General features: G+C 39.9%; 1 long non-coding RNA gene across 1 annotated transcript in view; it reads right to left on the bottom strand.

The window, feature by feature from the left end:
- Positions 1-4,554: 4,554 nt before the first annotated feature.
- LOC122172718 (uncharacterized) overlaps positions 4,555-9,076 on the bottom strand; it is a 43,573-nt gene continuing 39,051 nt past the window's right edge. The window contains exon 3 of the long non-coding RNA XR_006173245.2: positions 4,555-7,270. This is a non-coding gene — a long non-coding RNA (uncharacterized LOC122172718). The remainder of the gene's footprint in view (positions 7,271-9,076) is intronic.

Raw genomic sequence — 9,076 nt, 5'->3', positions numbered from 1 at the left:
AAGGGAACAGCTCACTTCACCACATGCCCTCCTGTCCCAGCAGCCCCAAAGAAGCCCTTTCATATGTCTACAGACCTGAGGGTGGGGGACATGTCATGATTTGCATATTTCTGCTGTCAACGACCTGAGGGGGAAACCAAAGCAAATGATTGCATCCAAAAATCTGTAGGGACTTGTACGGATCCCTCCTACACACAATGGAAGCCCCACACAATGAATTTCTGGGGAGAAGCCAGTGGTCAGGCATGTACTTCTGCAATAGGCTTGCTGTCCAGGAGCCACCAGGCAGCAATGAGGAAGAGAGAGGACTCTATAAAGAGAAGATCCACACAAGCCTCCTGGGATCTGGGTGTTTAGGAGGTAGGACCCCAATCTCTTCTATCTGAGGGAGGGAAAGCTCTCCTTTCCCACCAAAGAAGAGTTTGGAAGAAACTCCAAAAGTTTCAGCTCTGAGAGTAGTCCCACAGAGGCGAGTCGGATCCTTTTGTTGTATTAAAGACACATTGTCAACTTGACAAATATTTCTTTCTGAAGTTTTTGTATCTATCCTTGTTGCCAGGGTCACTTGGGATTGCAAATCAGCAAGGAAAAATGCTTTCCTTTATCTTTCAGTTTTTTTAACCTTGTACATTTGATAACACTTTGTTTATAGTCATTTTCAGTGATTCACTGGTAGTCGGCTAAGGCCTGAATTAAAGCCTATTGAAACTTTTCCATTGACTTCAGACCAAGCCTCTAGTATGTCCATTTCCCACTTGCAGAAAAGACCCTATAAATACAAACTGGCAAGCAGGAAATCCCTTACAAGTTTTTTAAGGATTCAAATATCAAATAAGCCACACTACTAAAAAGCGCTCCCTCAGAAACAGAATTTGTAAAAAAGTTACTCTGTTTAAAAATCAGTGTCCCTTTAATCTTGCAATTTCAGCCTCAAGACATTTCATTCAACTAAGTGTTTCAGACACAGTGTCTACATACTCCTTCTTGATATCCAGAAGGGCTGTCCCTTGTATCCCCTGAGGCACTTGGGAAACAAGTAACTGAGTCGTATTTGAATAGGTAATCCCTAGCTTTCCCAGAGTTCTTCCACTGGCTTCACAGATTCCATTTGAGCACTAAAATTGGTAAAATATCATTAGAGGTGCCAGCATTAAGGTATATTTACACGCACTGGTACATTTACATCAGCTATAGTGGTTAGCTGCCATATTTGCATTGTCGCCTATGCATTATACCCTGTGAGTTAAACATTTCAATGAAATCTAGCTCTTTTAGCAGCTGATCCTGGAAAGCACTGACATCCATGGCTGCACCATTGCACGCTTCAATTCTATGTTGTTTTTATTGGCATATGCTGGAATAGGAGGAAATATGAAGGAAAAAATTCTCTAGTGAGTGTATGGCCTTGATGCCACTCAGGTGGAGTAAAGGGGCTGCAACCTTGGCCACAGCTGGTCAGTACATAATTTCTTAGGTGTAGAAAAGCTCTGCTGTGTGCACCTTTGCCTCAGTGTTGAGGAGGGAGCCCCTCTGAGCTTTGCTGTGCCATTTCTTCCCTGGCATAAGGTCCACCCTGTATCAGTGCTGTCATTTAGACCTGCATGCCTAACAGTACTGATAAGTTACACTGGGACTGGTCCCCCAAGTCAGGGAGCTTTCTGGCACCAGATCCTCTCTCTACCGTGCTGAGCAGAGCTCTGGTGCAGCTGAGAATAGTGCCCATAAATTTTAGGTTACCCTTTAAAACACAAGATTTACATTTTTAAAGGAGAGTTTAAGGCAGCTCCTCTGACTGGACATTTGGGCCCCCATTCTACAGGTGGATGTGCAATAGGAAAAGGGTTGATGGGACTAAGTCTCCTGCTTACCAGGTTCATCACACTTCCAGGTGGTGGCCGCTTGGCTTTCTTTCTGCTTCTGTCTCTTGGTGCTACTTCTCACTCCCCCAATCCCCTCTCATACCCAAATATAGGTCAAATTTCTGAGTGGCTTTGGATGTGTCTTTGTTTTGGCATGAGCCATGGGCCTGTGTTTAGGGTCAAGACCACTTACCTGTTTTATCCACCTGATTAAAATGGCTTCTTTACATTTACCTGAACATAAGGTAGCATTTACACTCGACCCCTAACTAGGTTTACCCCAAACAAAACCGATACTGTAGTAGTCTTACAGAAGTCAGGCTACCCATAGTGCTTATAAACATTAGGCACATGCATAAGTCATTGCAGGATCAGGGCCTCAGCTCAGTTGTCCAGTTCAACTCCTTCAAAGTCAAAGGAAAGATTATCTCTGAGTTTATGGGAACTGATCACATCCCAATAAATTGCTTGATTCTGAAAGGTATTCAGCCCCTGCATTTCCCATTCTCAGCATCACTGAGAATTCAGACCTAATTTAATAAAAATAAAATTGCTTAAATATATTTTATCCAAAATAAGTGAGCCCTTGAAAGTACAATAGAAAACTTTGGTTGTTTTTTTAATTAAGAATATTGGTGCTTTCATCACTAATTTGAATATAAAACCTGACAAAAGAAGTTTTATTCAATTTCAGCTCAAGGTCTTTGGCTCTGTGACTCACAACGCACCTGAGGCAAGCATTCAAAAATGTAAATGTTATGTTCATTTGAATACAAAATAATTATCCAAAGCAGATGCTTAAAAGGCAAATTGCCGTTTCTGTCTTCACATTTCCTTTTGTTCAAGTTTTTTTTTAAAAAAGCATAATTAGCTAAATGCCATTATGGTTGCAGAAGCATTACTAATGATGCTTGGTCCTGTTGCAAGAACTTTGCAGGCACTCCTCCCCCACCCAAACAAGGAGATTTTCTCCTTCCTACACAAAACCAAATTAAATGGGCTTTCTGTGGAGAATATGGTAGCTCAGTCCACACTCAGAAAATGAGCTGCACTAGCCATTTTTAAAAGCAAAATGACGATACCCTGCTCTTATACAGTGCTTACACAACCACTAAGGATTCAGTGGTGCAGCATGTCTTGTGGGACTCTCCACATTTGGGTTAATTTTACCTTTATTGAGCTATTGCATCCATACAATATAATGATTCAAGCTTTTCCCTCAAGTAACTGAGAGAGGAATTGTTTTGACATCAAGAGGCCAGAAACAGGATGAAGAGATACAAATGTCTAGGGAGAGGAAGAATTGAGGGGGATTAGGAAGTAAGAAGAATGGACATGTGAGAGGGAAGCATCATGTGCACAAAAGAACAATGCAAAACAGTAAGAAAAGAGTAAAATCTAGTTATGTAAATTCAGGTAAGAATCAGAGTAATCAAATCTTATTCTCCAGGACATAAACTGATTACCTGCAGCAGTCAGTGAAGAGTTCCCTTTCTCCTGTCTTACATTTGCACCATTGCTCAATTGGCTAGATGCCATGTAGTGGTGGCTGGGAAGAAGGTTGCCTTCTGTTGCAGCACCTGGTACTGACCATTGCCAGAGTCAGGATAGGAACTGTGTGATTTTTTTTTTATTTAATTTCTAGTAAACCAAAAAATTGGTTTGAGTCAACCCCAAAACATGATTTTTAAAATATTTTTCAGCAAATCGTAAAGTAAAAAAATTACTTCTAATTGAATGAAATATTTAATACGGTCCAAAACAAGAGTGATTAGATTAAAAAATTAAAATGCTCAAATAAAATAAAAAAAATGTTGGAGTCAGTCATTCAAATTGAAAAAAAATCAAAACATTTTGCTGCAGATTGTTAAAATGAAACTCCTCCCACCCCATCAAAACAGGTGACATTTTCATGAAAGTCACAGGATATTGTGGTCGACCTGAATCTGCATTTTTTGCACAAAAAAGATTAGGTAGAAATTTTTTTGCCAAGTGCTACTCAGGATATAGTAGTGGATGGAACAATGTTGTGATCCAATTTGTCATCTCCTTTATACTCTTGTAAATTCCCCTGTGGGGATCTGACAAAAGATCCAGTAGGGCTCTGTTCTTTCTGCCGGGCAAGTGACCTCCCTTTTTTTAGTTTTTCCTTCTTCCTGATTGTGAGGTAGGAATATACTGCTTACTGCCAAAAACCTATGGTCAAGGTTTGTCTCTGGCTCCAGGTATGTAGTGATTTATACAGAGCAGATAGTGTGGGCTGGACAACTGGTGGAGATATTACTTTAGGCATAATTTCTAATGCAAGACATTTAGGGCTCTATTTCCCTGGTACACGCATACATTTGTTCAGACCATTGTCTGGGCAGAGTTCTCAAAATATTCCTCATGCCAGGTGCAATTTTTGGCAGGTGAAACTTTTGAGAGCCCCAATACCTCCTTTCTTTGAAAATGCTCAGCAGGAACAGACAACACCTGCCCCTGTTACTGCACTCAGAGCCATGAAATTGAGTGATGCAAAACACAAACATTTGGTTCTTGATTAGATTTGAACTAAGCATTAAAATGTTACTGTCAGGCCTAAACTTTTAAACTTAACAGTGCATTTCTCTAGCTGAGAACTGAAGGGTGAAGTGTTTTATAAGAGATCCAAACTTCTCAATTCTAAGCATGTAGAGAATACAAGAAAGAATAATTTCTCTCAGGGTATTTATTTCTGCTTTCAGTCTATACGAACTAGGAAGTGTATACAGAAATGAAAAATGATAAATTAGGGATAGACCAGTTTACAGAGTTCTGAAAGTCACCACTGTCCAAGAATGCTGGCAACAGACACCCTTCGGGGAATAACACAACAATATAATAGGAATCAGAAGCTGCTTGGCAGTTGACATCTGCAGACAGTCGTTTAGAGTGCCATGGGTAGGAGGTCAGACATTATACTAACTTTCCACTGGACAGCTACCAAGAGCAAGTTATGCACATTTTCCATTTTGTCCCAGGTGGTACTGACTGTGCTCATTTTCACCTCAGGGAATGAATGCCATATGGCAACAGAAAATCATTTCATTCCATCAAGACACAGGTCTCTTGTGTAGCAAAAATACAATTAGAGATTCAGACAGTACTACATGTACTGTATCAATACCATAGCAATGCCTAAGATAGACCAAAATACATATTTTCAGATCTGGTCCTGCAGGGGAGTTTGAAATGAGGGAGATACAAGAGATCTCAGTACTGGATATATAGTGGGAATAGTAGCATTATAGTAATTTCTGAGACACTGCTATGGACAGTCCACAGGAGAATAATTGGACACTGTTGATCCCTTAAAGACATTAGTTGTGTCTTTTGGACCAAATCCTCATAGCTCTCTACAAGAAAAAACAAAACATAGTGATGTACAAAGTTACCAAGATGTATTTCTCCTCTTCAAAGAATTTAGAATACCTTCATTGGAAGTCCGTCTAGGACCTGAAATCCTAGTTGCAGGAAATGTGGAAGCATGTGCCCCATGGTGCAGTTAGGAACAGTTAAGTATGCTAATGAGCAAATTACATATGATCCTACTTTGCATGGTCCAAGGACAAACACAAGACAGAAAGCATTAGTCACATGGGAAAGTGCCAAAGTTTGCAGCTTCACCCAGATTGAGTCCCAGTGAAATCCATGAGACTTTGGCCCATCCAGAGCTAGCATTTTTGTTGATCATCTAAAACAAATCAGAGATGTACCTGCCAGTGATAGGCAAATCAAGTTCTCTGGCCCCTGCCTGATATATGTGACTGCACCAGATCCAGAGCTGCTGAATTGGTTGAGTTGATGAAGCCCCTCCAGTGAAGTGGAGTGGAATCTGTCTGTGCGAGTAACACAATACAATAGTCTGTCAAGCACAATGGCAGAGCACACAATCACTGTGCACTGGGTGATTATGCACTAGCAGTGTTTCTCAACCTTTTGGATACCAGAGATGGGCTTGATGCCTTCCTAACCTGCATCAGGGAGATTTCAAGGACTGGCAAAAGTCCGTGGACGGGTAGTTGAGAAACACTGCAGCTCACTACTGCTACCTAGTATTCATTTATTTTAGCCTTTAATGTGAAACATTGAATTGCTGTCATGTTTCATTGACATTGCTCATAAACTCATCCAAAGCAAAGTAAATGTCTCCTGTTAGTCAAAAAGAAAAGACCTAGCTAACTGGGACAGCCATGCACAGGCCTTGATCCTGCATTTGCATCTGCTCACATCCATCCAGCTACAGGATCAAGACATTAGAATTTGGCCTCTGCACACATGGCTTTTCACATTTGAAAATTAAATACTAGTTTGGACAAAGTGATTTTAGGAAAGACAAAGACAAAAACAAAAAAGATAAACAATCCAGTTTGGGGAGCTCCTTATGGAATATTCCAATCTGATTGTTGGGGACACTATCATCACCATAGGGAACATTTTCAAGTATTACTGATTGGGGTAAAACATTTGTAACGCCCTGCAGCTGGACTGAACAGTTCAGAAAGCTTGGCCTATGTCTCCTCTATTTAGCTATGCACTGCCCATCAGATTCAAAGGAAGAGTAATCAAAGCATGAAACATTCCAGTATGTGTGTGAGAGAGACACACACACAATGAAAATAAGAAGTTTCCCATTTACTGAGGGATTTCAGATGTCAAAGTGGTCCATGGATATTTTCACATATTTTTAAGCTGTTCTAAAAATAAGGATGGTACTTTGAAGGCTAATGCTGATGAAATCTAACTTCAAATGCCAAATATAAATACCACAGGACCAGATTATTTGTGGATTGTGGGGAGGGGAAGGATAGCAGGGAAATAGGGAAACAAGGAACCTCTCTTTCCTTCCTTCCCCTAAACCCCCACTAACTAGCATGTGCAGCTTGCATAAGTGCCAAGTACAACTGTATTCCATATGCTCCCCAAAGAGGCCTGGAGTATGGAGTCATAGTTCCATCTCTCAATGGGCCAGCAACTGTGTGGGGGGGTGGGGAGGCAGCAGAGTATGCTGGAGTGTGTAACAGTTTGTGTGCTGCACCTGTGCACAAGGGAGCTTCCAAGGGAAGTCTGCCTCCTTGTGCTCTTTCTGGGGCAGTGCAGCTCAGCCCATCCTCAACATAGATTTCTGTCTAAGTGGCACAACTGAGCCCACATTTAGGGCTATACCAGATTTCTCTCCTCCTTTCTCATCCTGTTTGACACTCATGGAAGGAACAAAGCCAATTCACCTTCTTGTTTCAGGAAGTTTTGTGGCCTGCTGCCACTCTGTCAATCAGTACAGATGCAGAATGGTTCATCTCCTGTGTCCAGCACCCTGAAGAGAGCAGCATGATGGAGCACACATTGAAGATGCAACGGATGATGTACGTCAGCTCATTCCAGGAATAAACCTAAGTATATACAAAAATGAGTTCCATTTTATTTCACTGATCAAACCCAAAATATTTTAGAGAGGCCAACTTCTCCTTTCTGTTACTGCAGGAATTTTGATGGCTTTGTGTTAATGCAACTAAGGAGAATTTTGCCCAATTATTAAAAACACAACATAGGGACTGAGTCTTATTTACAGTAAGGCTCCTCTACAGCACTCTGTCATTGTTAAGGGGGCTTTGCAGTGAAAATAAATGTAATGTACATATATTCGATTTACACCCATTTTAAGGTTCCATTCCATTGTTCAGACTTTCCTAATTTAAAAAAAAAAACCAGCAAATTGTTTTTGCATTTTTTTAGTCTGATGTTCTCACCCAGTCTTAAAAGAAACAAAGCCTGAAGAGGACTGTCTCTGTTCATGAACAATAAAATGCTCGCTTACTTATTTTCTGATATCATCTATACAGTTTTATCAATCCAGGCCATGAATAACAATCTCTTATAAATTCAAAAATAAGAAGGGAATCTACAACACTGTTTCAAAAGCAGTACTGACATTTTATTGGTTTGCTATAACTGGAGCATGTGTAATCATATGTATTATAATTTAAAATAGAAGAAGGTTAATGGTGTACTTGGTGCATCCTGGTACATAATGATTAGAAGCTAAAAGCTGTCCTTTAGCCCTTTGGCTAAGAAGAATGGTGAAAGCAAGGCTAGTATGTTGCAGAGACAGAAACATTGACATTTGACCTGAAAGTCTAGTATCTATTATACTATGATGTGTGATAAACAAAAGATTGTATCATATATATCAAAGATTTTTTTATACTCATGGTCTTATGTTAAAACCATTCGTTGCACTGAAAAAATAATTTTATATTGAAGCACTTCTGATTTAAGTTTTAAAAAATTGCAAAAGATTTATCCTTCACCTTTGCTCTTATTTTCCAAGCCTGGTAAGATTTGTCCAACACCAAACAGAAGCTTAAGTGAAATATATAAATAAAATCTGAAATAACTATGGATCATAATGTCTACTGTAGTGCCATGAGGAATTTGATTTCCAATGTAGAAGCATACAATGAATATGCCGTCCAACTAGAACAACAGGATGCTAAAAATCAACCTTTATGTCCTATGGAAGTTGATGGAACTTAAGAATATACTTAAACAGGTGCTTAAGTGTTTTCATGAATTGGGGCCTGTGATACTACTTCCTGATTACATAACAAATATCACACAGTACAATGGCCTAATGGCTAGAGAACTGGACTAGGACTCTGGAGATACGGATCCTATTCCAAGCTGTGCCCCATGCCTGCTGGGTAAACTTGGGCAAGTCACTTCCTTGCTCTCTGCCTCAACTTCCCCATCTGCAAAGTGGGGATAATGATACTCACCTCCTTTATAAAGCACTTGGAGATCTACTGATAAAAAGTGCTTTGTAAGAGCTAGCACCATACTAAGCTAAGTGTTTCAATTTGAAGTTGGATCTGTACACCCAAGTGATTAATGCATAATCATCTGGAAAAGTAGTTACTATATATTCACCTCTATTTTAAACAAAATTAGAGAGGAATCTTTAAGCTATAGATTTCTTTTTACTGCATTTGTGCACTTGTGTCAGAGCCCTGACAACAATTTGCTGTGTAACAGAACCCAACACTATTATATTGTCTAACAGTTTGTGTGAGAAATTTGTTTAATAAAGGACAGTTTCCAAAGCAGCTTTGATACAGTAGCCTTCAGCCAACAAGTCCCCAGACATGGATTCCATGACATAATGTAACACTTCATAGCATCTTGTTCAGATCTATTAG

The sequence above is a fragment of the Chrysemys picta genome, chromosome 2, assembly GCF_011386835.1.
Source record: "Chrysemys picta bellii isolate R12L10 chromosome 2, ASM1138683v2, whole genome shotgun sequence".
NCBI lineage: Eukaryota > Metazoa > Chordata > Testudines > Emydidae > Chrysemys > Chrysemys picta.
This window is presented reverse-complemented; position numbering and strand designations above follow the sequence as displayed.